This window comes from Oryctolagus cuniculus, chromosome 11, assembly GCF_964237555.1.
Source record: "Oryctolagus cuniculus chromosome 11, mOryCun1.1, whole genome shotgun sequence".
NCBI classification, from domain to species: domain Eukaryota; kingdom Metazoa; phylum Chordata; class Mammalia; order Lagomorpha; family Leporidae; genus Oryctolagus; species Oryctolagus cuniculus.
Genome location: NC_091442.1, coordinates 31,216,925 through 31,232,339, shown reverse-complemented (window position 1 = coordinate 31,232,339; position 15,415 = coordinate 31,216,925). Strand labels below are relative to the sequence as shown.

The window sequence follows — 15,415 nt, the reverse complement described above, 5'->3', positions numbered from 1 at the left end:
AGCGGGATACACAGCAGACTCATAGGATGACAGTTGTCCTAAACAGCACTCTGGCCTCAGAATCATCCCTTAAGTCATTCAGATCTGGCTGAAGAGCCCATGAGAGTATTTTAGGCATGGAAAGCCAAGACACTCTGGCAAAAAAAAAAAAAAAAAAAAAAACCTAAATGAAAGATCTCTGCTAGTGAGAGCTAGTGAGATCACAGTGGAAAGAATGGGCCATCAAAAAAGGAGGTACCTGTCTCTGAAGAGAGGAGAGAACTTCCACTTTGACTATGACCTTGTCTAAATAAGATCCAAGTCAGCGAACTCAAAAGGCTTCCACAGCCTTGGCAACTCATGACAAGAGCCTAGGGAGATTACTGACACCATAAACAAGAGTGTCAACTGTTAAATCAACAATAGGAGTCACTGTGCACTTACTCCTCATGTAGGATCTCTGTCCTTAATGTGTTGTACAATGTAAATTAATACTATAACTAGTACTCAAACAGTATTTTACACTTTATGTTTCTGTGTGGGTGCAAACTCTTGAAATCTTTATTTAATATATACTAAATTGATCTTCTGTATATAAAGAGAATTGAAAATGAATCTTGATATGAATGGAATGGAAGATGGAGCAGGAGAGGGGAGGGTTGCAGGTGGGAGGTAAGTTATGGGGGGGGGAGCCATTGTAATCCATATGCTGTACTTTGGAAATTTATATTTATTAAATAAAAGTTAAAAAAAAAGTACAATGACAGGAAAAAAGAATTCCACAATTTTTTTAAAATACCCATCTTACACACAGTAACATTTATCTCCTTTATTTTAAACATACTTAATTATTTCACTTTGGCTGTAATAACTCTGGGCCAGTGTTATTTACCAATCTGGAATGCCTACTTCCTACACTTGATCTTAGCCAAAAGGCCGAGAAGCCTACTTCCTTTATTGTTGATTCTCTCATCTGCCAATGCCTAACTGAAGTTCCACACTCAACTTTAAGCCTTTGCTGACTGTTCAGTCTGAAGAAATGTTACCCTTCTCTGAACAGATTTCGGTATTTCCCAAAGTGTGTTCCACAGTGCATTAGTTTATTTGTAGTGTTTAACTTGCCCATTTAATTTTTTGGAAGTGTTCCATGAACAAATAAAATCAACAAATACTTCCTATTTATCCACTGTCTGGAAAGTCACGACTCACAGTGGTCAATTAAAGGCTAAAAAGTCCTTTTTCTGAATTTCCCCTTATTTGACTATGGATTCTTTCATTATTTCTTTTTCATACCCAAACACACACAATTCTCATAACTATCCAAAGAGTGAAGACACAAAACAGTCTTCGGAAATTGCTTTCTCACAGCAACACATTTGAACCTCCTAGTAAATACTTGTTGACAAACACTTCTGTCAGAAACAAACTGACCTTTGATATTGAAAAATCTTGTTGGATTAAAAAAGTATTAGAGCTAATAAAATCTATAGAAAATTGTGAATTCTTTCAGCTATCACTGTGAACACACCAATAACCTTGGGTGATATTATATAAGGAGATCATTACCCTCTTCTTGAAACCTAAACTCAGACTGTCTTATTTTGTTAGCTGCCTTGCATGGTCATATTAAGAAAAAAGCATTTTCCCCTTATCTGCATCTTTACTTTGATAAGAGAGGAGCTCAGATTTGTGAGAGGTATTGGAGAAGCAGTTTCTTCCCTCACAATTCTCGTCTCATCAGTAAGGATGGAAGACGTCTGATCCCATCTGAGATCTTCCTTCTGGGATGATTCACTTTGTTACATATGCTCCTTCCTAGAGAGTAAGTCACCAGAACAGGACTTCTACACCTGTAGCTGTGTTGTAGGTTGGTGTCTACTGGGTAAGATGGTGCATATTAGGAAGCTAGATTATAATTACAATGCAGCCATGTTCCCCAGTGCAGAGTGACCAGTCATAAACTGATGTTTTATCCTAAGCAGAATTCTGCATCCACTCCTCAGCTAGTTTAAAATCTCAGGGAGGATTATATAGAGTTGTAATATCTAAAATAAACTCCAAAAAATATGAGAGCACAGACCTCTTTAAATCTATCCTCCACAGTCTATGGCTCAATGCCTTCCCCCAACAGTGTTCAATAAACATTTATTCATTCAATGAGTAAGTAATGAAAAACTGTAATTTTTATATTAATGCTTATTCCTCAGCACCTCTGACAAAGGGCGTCTGCTTCTGAGCAGCCTCAAATGACAAAGAATGGGACCAGGACACAATTCCAGGTATTTGGGGACACAACAATTCAGAGTCTCACAATGAGAAATAGTTTTCAATTTGCCATGGATTTGATTTATATTATGACTTTCATTTTCTGGCTTACTTTCTAAATAAGTCAGAGATCTGCTAATGACATAAGCATACACAACAGACAAACTGGAGGATTTGGGCACCTTTGCTATTGCTAATATCCCAAACCTGCAATTCAAACTTCTCTCAGTCCTTAACAACTTCGCAGGCAGTTGGCTCAGGACCCAGCTGAGATTTGAAGATACTGAAAGGACAATTTTCCCTAAAACATCTAACCCACTGGATCACAATGGGGCCTTAAATTCCCACCACTAGAAACACTGTACTAGCCTAAAGCACCATCAACATATACACATAGATCACAGATAAATTAGACAGCTCTTAGATGAGAGTAGAAAGAGTAGAGAAAGAAATGAAATGGAGTTGTCAGCAGAGAAGGTTTTAAGGGCACAGAAAGAATACAGAGAGGCCGGCGCCGCGGCTAAATAGGCTAATCCTCCGCCTGCGGCGCCGGCACACCAGGTTCTAGTCCCAGTCGGGCGCCGGATTCTGTCCCGGTTGCTCCTCTTCCAGTCCAGCTCTCTGTTGTGGCCTAGGAGTGCAGTGGAGGATGGCCCAAGTCCCTGGGCCCTGTACCCACATGGGAGACCAGGAGAAGCACCTGACTCCTGCCTTCGGATCAGCATGGTGCACCGGCCACAGCAGCCATTGGGGGGTGAACCAACGGAAAAGGAAGACCTTTCTCTCTCTCTCTCTCTCTCACTGTCTACTCTGCCTGTCAAAAAAAAAAAAAAAATACAGAGAGACTGTGAGCGCTTAAGCCAAAGACACTAATGTCTCTGTAACTTCTTTATATTCAAATTTGGTTTTAAAATAAATTATGACAGAACAGAGCGAGAACACAACAGAACCTAAGAACATGCAAGGGCTGTTTATTAGAGAGGAAGAAGGGTAACATAGGAGATGCTTTGGGAAAAATAGTTTAAGACAGCAGCCCAAGACACAAAAAGCCAGAAGAGGAGGCAGGTGGCTCTTAAAGAATTCAGTAGGGGGCCGGCACTGTGGTGTAGCAGGTTAAAACCCAGGTCTGCAGTGCTGGCATCTCATATGGGTGCTGATTCAAGTCCTGGCTGCTCTATTTCCAAGCCAGCTCTCTGCTATGGCCAAGTCCTTGGGCCCCTGCACCCATGTGGGAGACTCAGAAGTTCCTGGCTCCTGGCTTTGGATTAGTGCAGCTCCAGCCATTGCAGCTATCTGGGGAGTGAACCAGCAGATGGAAGACCTTTCTTTCTCTCTGCCTCTGCCTCTCTGTGACTCTGCCTTTCAAATAAATATATAAATCTTAAGAAAAATTTCAATAGGAAAAATAAAAACCTAATCGAAGGCTAGCAAAGACCTCTGTCATTTTTATGTCACTCACCATCTGTTGAAGCTATTAATGGTGTATTGTCAGAAAATAAGAAAAAGGGGGCTAGACCAATGCTTTCCAGAACATTATTTCAGTTTAATTGATCATGAGAATTTGAATGGCATGTACCCATCCAAAGAGATTTAATTCTTAAGTAATCATCATGAGCCCTTTATTACAGTTGTAAATTTGAACATCTACCATATACAAGATAGTTTTCCAGTTAACCTTTTAAAGTCACAAGACTAATTACCTTGAATTAAACTGACATAGTTTTACTAAAACATACCCAGAAGTAGAACATGGAAATGGTATCAATAAGTAGGATAAATATCTATGAGAATCAATAAAATAATTTTTAAAGATTTATTTGAGAGGCAGAATTAAAGAGAGAGGGAGAGACAGAAAGAAAGGTCTTCCATCTGCTGGTTTACTCCCCAAATGGCTGCATGACTGTGGCTGGGCCAATCTGAAGCCAGGAGCCAGGAGCGTCTTCTCTACTCTTTCTACTCTCATCTAAGAGCTGTCTAATTTATCTGTGATCTATGTGTATATGTTGATGGTGCTTTAGGCTAGTACAATGTTTCTAGTGGTGGGAATTTAAGGCCCCATTGTGATCCAGTGGGTTAGATGTTTTAGGGAAAATTGTCCTTTCAGTATCTTCAAATCTCAGCTGGGTCCTGAGCCAACTGCCTGCGAAGTTGTTAAGGACTGAGAGAAGTTTGAATTGCAGGTTTGGGATATTAGCAATAGCAAAGGTGCCCAAATCCTCCAGTTTGTCTGTTGTGTATGTTGTGGAAGATGGCACTTGGGCCGTCTTCCATTGCTTTCCCAGGTACATTAGCACCAAGCTGGATTGGAAGAAGAGCAGCTGGGACATGAACTAGAGCCTATACGGGATGCCTGCACTACAGGGAGAGGCTTACCTACTATGCCACAGTACATAGCTACAAAGACTGACAACTCAAAGAGTTTACATTTCCCAGAGATATGATGTACCCTCTTGTAAGACTATGTCCAGCCTTCAAACAACTGGACTGTTTGATGCTTATCAGAATATTGTCATAAGGCTGAATAAACCAAAATTGAATCGCCATGCTAAGCCCAGTGCCTGGTACCGAGGAGGTGTTCAATAAGTCTTTTTTCAAAATTGGCATAAATAAATTGTGTGTGTACATGTGTGTGTTAAATGTTAAATAGTTTTTCACTTAGAATGATTAGACGTAACATCACAAGATCTCAGATGTCTGAGAGAGACAACGACTGGAGTACAATTCATTCTGTTCTTCCAATAAAATAAAACAACATAAAAAGTGTTCCAAAGACAAAAAAATATATAATTGAATTTATTGTTTAGGAGATGAAAGGGTCTGAAGAAATTCTTACTTGTTTTTTTTTTTTTTTTTTTTTATCTTTTATTTAATGAATATAAATTTCCAAAGTACGTCTCATGGGTTACAATGGCTTTCCCCCCCATACCGTCCCTCCCACCCACCACCCTCCCCTTTCCCACTCCCTCTCCCCTTCCATTCACATCAAGATTCATTTTCGATTATCTTAGTATACAGAAGATCAGCTTATTATACCTTAAGTAAGGAGAAATTCTTACTTGTAATTACTTAGTTTGGCTTCACTATAAGACAGATCTTGAGACAAAGGCTTTAGTTCAAGCAGTTTATTTGGGAAGTGATTTCAGGATGGAGAGTGAGAGAGGAGAATGAAAGAGGGATGCTGATAGAAGGAGGTCTCATCAAAGTATCCCCTGGAGGTCGGAATCATGGCGCAATGGGTTAAGCTGCCACCTGCAATGCCAGCACCCCGTATCAAAGTCCCTGCTGGTCTGCTTCCAATCCAGCTCCCTGCTAATGTGCCTGCAAAGGCAGCAGCAGATGGCCCAAGTAGGCTGTTGCAGCCATTTGGGAAGTGAACCAGATGGAAGATCTCTTTCTCTCTGTTCCTTTTGTCTATTACTCTGCCTTTCAAATCAATAAAATATATATTTTGTTAAAAAGTTGCTGCTGTATGTAAGTGGAGTGATTCTACTAGGACCTCATCTTCAGAATGCCTCCTAGGACTGGTCATGTGGAAGATGGAAGGGTGAGACAGAAACGAGCCCGCTACTCTCTTTTCTGACTAAGGTTAATCTCCAAGGGCATTAATCCCACATGCTGGACTTCACTTGGAGCTTCCAGTTGAAGACAGTACTGGGACCCAACTCAGTAACACACCCCACCTTGAAGGCAGGCAACTCTGAGAGGTAGAGGAACTGCACAGCATAGCTTTGGTGAGAATGTAAGGTAGGCTCTAGGCATGTGATGTGAGCATCTAGGATGATCTCCTAGGGCACCCTGACCGGACAACTTTATTAATCTGGATTATGTCATCAATAGTTATCAAAAGTCCATTTGATCTTCGACATAGCAAAACCATTCCTCCCCATGCAAATGCCCTGTTCTCCTCCTTGCTGTAACAGTACCTTTCTGCCTTCAATATGCTGTTCACCACTCATGTATTCTTTTTTAAAAACATTTATTTTATTTATTTGAAAGAGTTACAGAGAGAGGTCTTCCATCAGCTGGTTCACTCCCCAAATGGCTGTAACAATCTAAAGTCAGGAGCCAGGAGCCTCCTCCAGGTCTCCATATGGGTGCAGGGGCCCAAGGACTTGAGCCAGCCTCTGCTGTTTTCCCAGGCTCATTAGCAGGGAGCTGGATTGGAAGTGAAGCAGCAGGGACTCAATCGGCACCCATATAGGATGCTGGCGCTGCAGGCCAAGGCTTTAACCCACTGCGCCGCTGCACCTCTGCACCACAGCACCGGGACCATGACTCACACATTCTGAGGAACCTTCCAAATTAAGCTCATCCGCAGCAATCCTTCTACTTTTAGAACACCTTTGTATCTACTGCTTATGTGTTGTAATTTATTTAAATAACATTGGGTTGTCAAAACCTTGCTTGATAATACCAGATGTCATCAGGGCAGGGGTAGGAGAATAGGAATTATCTTCTAACATAATTATCTGTAATGAAAGCTTGTTCCAGAAGTGTCAGCTCGCATGGGGGATTTTAGGAAATGTAGCATTATCTGAGGTAACCAACAAATGCCATTATACACAATGGCTCAAAGATAACATAAGTTTAATTCCTGCTCATGCTAAATGCAAAATGGGTGTCCCTGATTGGCAAGCAATGTGATTCTAAAACATGCTGGGTTCCAGCCAGAAATCCAGGCTCTTTCTGTAGCCTTGTTCTGCCATCTTCAACATGTGGCTTCCAGAGTCACTGTGCTCCTCTGCATCAATTCAATTAGGAGCAAAAGAATCCCAGATGATTACATGGAGGGAGTCTTAATGAACCTGCTCATTCCATTGACTACAACTCAGCCACATGGCTACACCAAACTGCAAAGGAGACAGAAATGTAGAATATAAGGGTTTGTTCAACAATGGATTATAGCTAGCGTTGACCACAATCAGTATCATAATTTAGTTCACTGAATTCTTGTCAAAATTCAGTATATATTTTCCTTGTATGGTTGGTTTTGCTTGGTTTCAGTGTAACTCATTGAGTCTGGAACCATGTCTCTTTGGACTCCTCCAATCAATTAATGATTCAAGAAACCTTCTTAAGGCTCCCGTTAATGCATGGGTTATACCGTGTAATGATCTGTATAGGTGGTTGCTCCACTCGACTGTGAATTCTACAGAGATTTCTCCAACATCATTTCATTTTTGAAAAATTAATCATGCCATGATGAAGCACTTATTAAAAGTTTCTGAATAACTGTCATGCTAAAAATTTATTTATGGAGACCACTGCCCATATATGTATTAAATGTTACTTGTTCTGGGGAAGACACTGTCATAAAGATGTTAATATTTAGTAGTAAGAGGTAACTGAAAGTAAGACCACATTCTGAGTTCCTCCCCTTGGCCTATAAGTATTGTTATGCCCTGGGATTTCAGCTTAGATGCTGTTGTCATCTCTGTATTACTGGCTCCCTGTGTCATCTCATCTATTCTTTTACCTATTCTTCTATTGCTACAATAGTCCTGTGTAAAAATTACCATGAAACCTTAGTGATATACAACAAGAAGCATTTATTTTCCCTCCCTAATCTACAGATTGTCAGGGCAGTTTTTCCCAACAAAGCCAGGCCTAAATTATCTGATGCACTGACTCCTGTACCTAAGGAGAGCTGGAGAGTCACCTGGACACTGACTGGCTGGAATAGTCTCAGCTGGGAAGACTCAACCTACCTCCACTAGTCCAGCTGACTAGTTCAGGTGTGAGTTGGTTCTCATGTGAGAAATAGAGGAAGCGCCAAAGGCTGTTTAAAGCCATACAATCTCATTTTTGGGATCATATGGCAAAATTAAACAGGAAAGACAAGTCACAAAACCCATTATTAATAAAAAAGGGGAAAGGAAGAGAAATTAGTCTTCTCAAACATCAGAACATATTGTAACTCTGGAATCACCATGAGTGAGGATCAAGTAAAAAGAATAAACATTCAAAAACAGAGCCAAATAAAAGAGAGTATGGTTGATGATAAAGATAATGTTTCCTATCAGTGTTCCCAAGAACATAGGGACTTCATACAGTTCAACACCCTACTGGGAAAAAGCAGCAAGAGATCATCACTGTATCAGACATACAATAAAGTTCAAATGGACCAAGTATATAGACATTAAAAAATAAAGACTAAAAGAACAATGGATAATATCTTTATAATACAGAAAACCCCAAATCACAAAAGATGGATATATTCAACTATATAAAACCAAATATTGCTGTATGCCAATGACTCCATCATCAAAGCCAGAAAACAAATAAACAGGTGAATATTTTCTATTCATGTCACTGAAAAAGAGCTCATTTCCCAAAAAGAAAAACAGGCAAAAAAAAAAAAAAAGCAAACATGAATATAAGATTTGCAGGAAAAAAATACAACGAATGTCAATCTCACTCATCAGCAGATGTATAAATCTATAATGAAACCCTTTTCATTATAGAATTTTCTTTCATTATTCAATTTTCTTATATGAAATTGGTAAGGACTAAGAAGTTTCAGATCACTGTGTTGACAGGCTAAGGGTCAGGAATCAGCAAACTTTTCTTTTTAAAAAAATTTTAAATTAATTTTATTATGCATATTTGAGGTCTACAACATGATGTTATGATACATACATATATAGTTAAATAATTACCATAACAAAACAAATTAAACTATATATCATCTCAGTTATATTTTGGTGACAAGAAAAGTAAAACATGCTAATTTTTAAATCTAATACAAATCAATTTTGTACACTATAATCCTCCTGTTGTACATAAGCTCTATAAACATGCTGGTCATACCTGCTTTTCTGTATCATGACCTACATTTCCCCAATGCCTCCCTCAAGTCCTCATCCCACCCCCAGAAATCATTGTTTTATTCTCTATCTCTGTATAAATGCCACTGATATATAGTTCATCTATCAGTGAAAATAATGCAGTATTTTTCTTTCTGTATTTGACTTATTTCACTCAGCAGTTTCCTCCATGTCCATCTATGTTGTGGCAAATGGGAAGATCTCCTTTGCTAAGGTTGAGTACCATCCCTTTATAGATACACTAGCTTTTATCACTACAACAAATACCCAGGAGGAACAGCAGGAAGATTTATTTTGGCTTACAGTTTGGGAGGTTCACAATCCAAAAATGAGTGGCCCCACTGATCTGGTGTCTGATGAGGATGGTGGATGCCGCAGGAAGGATCACGTGGTGAGCCAGGAGCAGAGAGGGACAAGGAACACATTTATTTTCCATGCCCATGTGGTCTCTATAACACCATGATTCGATCATGGGATTCCACCCCAGCAACCTAATCTAACCCAATCACTTCCCAAATGTCCCACCTTCAGAAACTACAGTTGTATTAAGTATATACATATACATTTTACATTTTACAGTTTCCAAAAATATTTAGGTGGCTTTCATATCTTGGCCATTTTGAATAAGAGCAACTGTTTTCTGTAAAGCAACAGATAGTAAATATGTTTTGGCTTTATGGGCCACATGCTCTCTTTAACATCTACTCAACTCTGCTGTTTGAAAGCAGCTGTAAACAATACGTAAACCAATGGGCACAGTTGTGTTCCTATAAAATTTTATTTACAAAACCAGATAGTCATAGTTTGTCCACTCTTGCTGTAAACAAGAATTCACACAGAGTGCAGGTGGGACTGCAAGTCAATACTACATCAGTGGAGGACATGGCATTACATGTCAAAATTAAATGCAGATCTTTCTGCATCCAGCAATTCTCTCTTTTAAAGATTATTTACTTATATACTTAATTAAAAGGCAGTGACAGAGAGAGAGCTTCCATCCTCTACTTCATTCCCCCAAATAGCTTCAACAGCCAGGGGTGGGTCAAGATGAGGCAAGGAGCCAGGAACCCCTTCTGAGTCTCCCACATAAAGCAGCAGAGGCCAAAGTACTTAGACCATCATCTTCTGCCTCCCCTATGTTAGGAGGAAGGTAGATCACAATGGCAGTAGCTGGGACTGGCACCAATACCCCAGTATGGGATGCCAGTATCACAATGGCTGGCTTACCCCACTTCATCACAATGCCAGCCCCTCACCTGGCAATTCTTAGTCCTGCAGCTCATAGGTGCACTCATATATGTGATACAACAATAAGTATATTCACTGCAGCCAAAAGCCAAAGACAACCTAACAGTCCATTAACATGGGCCTGAACATCTATACTGTGGAGTAATACTCAACTGTGATAAACAACAAAGTGTTGTCAATTACTAAGATGGAACGACCACCAAATAATGTCAAGTGAAAAAGCAAGAAGTAGGACTAGAACGTCTAAGACTGTCACTTAAGGGATAACATGCACAGAGACATAGTACACACTTGCACATTTACAAATGCAAGAAATATCCAACATTGAAAAGATATTCATGAAATAAGAAAGTTGCCATCTCAAAAGAGGAACTGAACTCTTTATACGCGGCATTAGGTAAACTGTGAAAATGGTTTGTTACTCACTTGACCCAGAATACCCCCCAAAATCATGCAAATCAAGAGGTTCAAATCTTCATGTTTGGGGCCAGCACTGTGGCGTAGCAAGTTAAGGCTGCCACCTACAGTGCCAGCACCCCATATGGGCGCCGGTTCAAGACCCAGCTGCTCCACTTCCGATCCCACTCTCTGATATGGCCTAGGAAAGCAGTAGAAGATGGCCCAAGTCCTTAGCCCCTGCACCCACATGGGAAGACCCAGAGGAAGCTCCTGACTCCTGGCTTAGGATTGGCGCAGCTCCAGCCATAGCGACCAATTAGGGAGTGAACCAGCGGATAAAAGACCTCTCTCTCTCTGTCTACTTCTCCTCTCTCTGTGTAACTCTTTCAAATAAATAAGTAAATCTTTAAAAAAAATCTTCATGTTCACTTTAAGAACACCCAAGAAACCGTACAGGTCATCAAGGGCATATCTGAAAAGCCACCAAGTATCTGAAAGATGTCACCTTAAAGAAGCAATGGGTGCCATTCTGTCACTGTAATGGTGGAGCTGGTAGGTGTGCCTAGGCCAAGCAGTGGGGTTGGACACAGGGTTGGTGGCCCAAAAAGAGTGCTGAGTTTCTGTTGCACATGCTTAAAAATTCAGAGAGGAATGCTGAGCTGAAGGGTTGGATGTAAATTCTCTGGTCATTGAGCACACCCAGGTGAACAAAGCCCCCAAGACGTGCTGCCGTCCCTACAGAAGCCATGGTTGGATTAAACCACACATGAGCTCCCTGTGCCACATCGAGATGAGCCTCACTGAAAAGGAACAAATTATTCCTAAACCAGAAGAGGAAGTAGCACAGAAGAAAAAGATCAACCAGAAGAAACTAAAGAAACAAAAACTTATGGCTCGAGAATAAATTCAGTATAAAATAAATGTAATTTAAAAGAGAAAAAGAAGAGGAACTGAGAGGCCAGCACTGTAGATAAGCTGCTGCCAAGGCTGACACTGTGGCACAGCAGGTTAAAGCCCTGGCCTGCAGCAACACCATCCCGTATGGGTGCCAGCTCGAATGAGTCCCGGCTGCTCCATTTCCAGTCCTGGTTAATGTGCCAGGGAAAGCAATGGCCCAAATTCTTGGGCTCTTGCCACCCATGTGGGTGACCTGGATGGAGTTCCTGGCTCCTAGATTTGGTCTGGCACAGCCTTGGTCATTATGATCATTTGGGAGGTGATCCAGATGATGGAAGATCGATCAATCTCTCTCTCTTTCTCTCTCTCTCTCTCTCTCTGTAGCTCTGCCTTTCAAATACATAAATAAATCTTCAAAGAAGAAGGAAGAAGGGAGGAGGAGAACTGAGTGACTGGGAACATAGTAAGAGTGAATAATTTGAACTCAGAATTTTGAGCTGTGTTCTCATATTACTTACATAAAAGTTAAATATAAATGATTGTTCAATAATCAGGCCCATCTAATGGTGAACAGGCAAGTCACATGTGAAATGGAAACTCTAAAAAGAAAGTGTGTCATGCCAACACTTTTAAGTTCACAACCCACAAAGAACACCCATTCCCATTTAACGCAGATAGGACTACAACTGGTTCTCCAAGATGGAACGCCAGCATCAAAAGTTGCAGCTTACCCACTGTGCCACAATGCAACCCCCTGCAAAATAGTTTTTAAAAGTAAGAAAACATTCAACTCCTGCACCCTCTGACAAAAGATTTTGTCACGAATAGCAGCAGGAGGGAAAAAGACAAGGTCTCCCCCCGGCTCCATGCAAGCTGCAGCAGAGGATACAAAGGGGCCTTGGAGGGCCCAGGCTTCTCCTTCTCCCACCATCTCGGCATCTCAGGGCCCACAGGAACTCAGGGTAGAAACCATTAACAGGTGAACTTGTCTTTGCATTGCCAGTGGCCTCAGAGCCACAATAACAAATGGGCTTCCCCCTGTCTATCTCAGGAATCTGCCTCTGGGTTTCCCATCTTTATCTTTGAAATGCTATGGACAGTCCCCATCAGCTCTGCAGAAACCTGATTAGCCAGCGATTTTCTTCCCAGTTTGTCACACTGCAACAGCAGAAAATGAAGAGATGAGGAGCGATAGCCTGGGGTGCTGCAGCTACCCTGGCTGAGCCATTAAGACAAACTGAGTTTCTGGCATCTACCTAAGGACAAGGCGTATGCCCCCGTGAGACCAGCGAAGCTCTGGTTGCCTACAAACGCCCTCATGTTCACATCACGGCTGGACCCCTGACCACTGAGAGGCCCCTTGGATAAGCCTCAGTTCCACCTGCTCTCAACGGGAGCCGTCCTATCTATTCACCTCAACTGCCTTGCCCCTGCTAAGCGCTCAATCTCTGTTACACCCCTTAGCCTTCTCAGCCCATACTCATGTCATGATTTGCCCGAGGCCAAAGTTCAAGTTTGGAGAAGGGACTAATTATCTGCAGCAGCTCACCCCAGACGAGCTCCCATTTCTGAGTAAGGAAGCAGCGGCCCCTCTATCTAAGTGTTCAGGCCCACGTCAGCGCCAAATACCCACCCACTTACGTCTGGAAGGCGTTCCGCCCCGCCATCTTCATCTTCAGCGCCCGCCCTTCCATTAGAAACCGGGGACACAGTAGTGGATGCTCCCTGAGATGGGGCAGATGGGCTGGCCATCCTTGAGGAAGCAGTCCCGTGCACAGTGGATCTCCTGCGGGAAGCGTTCTACCCAGCAAGCAGGGGACGCCGTGAGAATGTGCAGGGCCTCTGACGACGGCAGCTGACGCCCCATCTAACCCGCATTAACGTGCTGGTGGAGTGAAGGCTCGGTTTCTGGGCTGTCAAACCAGCCACTGCTAGGCCACGTCCACTGCTTGCAGCCAGAATCCACCGGCGGCGCTGAGCTTCGTGAGGGCGGCACTGACAACAGCCCGGCTTCCGCTCCAGCACTGGGAACAGGACGCATACGCATGCGCACGCGCACGCGCACGCGCACGCGCACACTCACGCCCCCGCGAGGTTGAGACCTGCCTGAGCCCGGATGTACTCCTAGGCTCACTAAGAAAATTGCACGTGTAGAGGGTAGGGCACAAATCCAGCAGGCTGAGGGTCTGAAGCTGCACAGCCCCGTCCCAAGCTGTCGTTCTGAGTCTTGGCGTGACTTGCGTTAACTTTCTTCGCAAACCTTATGTCTCCTCAGCCACCAGATCTTGGGCCATGGGCACTTTAAGGAAACACTTTACAAATTGTGACCCAGTTTGTGAGCAATGAGCTCAGCTTGGGTGGCGGCTGGCACCTTTTTAAAAATGAAAGAATGGAAGTTATCCGAGTACACTGTGCGTAGTAAGGTGTTGTTTCAGGGGAGGGCGTCGTGTCTGGTGGGTCAGACGCAGGTTATGATGCCCATGGCCCACATTGTGGTGCCTGAATTCAAATCCTGACTCTGGCTCCAGAGGACAGCTTCCGGATGGGACGAGCAGTGACGGCTCAAGTGACTGGGCTCCTGCCACACTTGTGTGAGACCTGGGTTGCATGCTTGGATCCTGACTTGGCCCTGGCCCAACCCTGGCCATTTCAAGCATTTGGAAGTAAACTAGTGGATAGGAGCTTTCTCTTTCTGTCTCTCTGCCCTCGATAAAGTATTACTTTTTGATACCTTTGTTATACATACATAGAGTTGCCTATGTACTGGCTGAAATGTAAGTGTATTTCTAGCCAATAAAAATATCAAGAAACAAAAGTGTGCCCAGGAAACCTGTATCCAAGATTTTTTTCTTGTACAGATGTTTTTTCTCGAATCTTGTTCTTTATGTTCAGGACCTCATACCGTCTTTATGAAATCCTGAATGTTCTGCTTCTCTTTTCACATACGCACCTAGTGTGTCTGAGTCACCAGCCCTACCTCCTCTGCTTTCTCTTCTGCAGGTTCACCTGAGGCAAGGTGGTCAGCAAGACTCCTTTGTCAAGCTGAGTGGGTCTTGCTGGCAAGTGCCAATGCCAAAAACACAGGGCAGACAAGGCCACCTCTGAAGGAGCAAACCTTAGCCAGACAGGCTCCCATCACTCACCTGATTGGGAAAGGGTGTCTTTCACAAGCTTTCTCACCACCTGGTCCCAGTTTGGAAAGTTCAGTATGGAATCAATGAGAAGATGATGATGGAAAGAAGGTCAGTACACCCATAATGACCACAGAGAAAGATGTGATTGTTGGCTGGTGACACCATAAGGCAGCAGATGAAAGAGAGTTAGTGCCTGGGTGAACTCTAACACCTCAAAGACTCATGTTTGCACACCTGAGCACTTGGCCTCGTTTAACCACAGCCCTACCCTGAACCACTTCACCCTTCCTCTTTGCCGACTTCTCTGTTAAATCGGATGGCACACTCTTTCCAATTTACCAAGGGAAGAGGAACGTAAGATCTAAGACCTAAAGTCAAGTACCCCTGTAGCAGAGCTTGAGATGGGTTGGTTGAAAGTAAGCTCTCAGAAAGGGACAGAAGGAAGCAAGAGAGGGCTGGGGACGAAGCTGAGCAAAGATGACTCTCAGCTTGGTCTAGCTTCAGGCTGACCTCATAGGGAGCTCTGGAGCACAAATAAGGGGTCAGCCCTCTTCTGGCTGGAGACTAAAGAGAAGGGGAAGACATAGATTGCCTGGTAAAGGAGCCCTAGTTAGCCAGCACAATCCTCTGGTAGAGCAGAGAACATGCACAGCAGCTGGGGAACCA

General features: G+C 42.7%; 1 long non-coding RNA gene across 1 annotated transcript in view; it reads right to left on the bottom strand.

Annotated features, from left to right (window-relative positions):
- LOC138844330 (uncharacterized) overlaps positions 1-13,644 on the bottom strand; it is a 228,764-nt gene extending 215,120 nt beyond the window's left edge. Inside the window, exon 1 of the long non-coding RNA XR_011379989.1 lies at positions 13,257-13,644. This is a non-coding gene — a long non-coding RNA (uncharacterized lncRNA). The remainder of the gene's footprint in view (positions 1-13,256) is intronic.
- Positions 13,645-15,415: the final 1,771 nt, after the last annotated feature.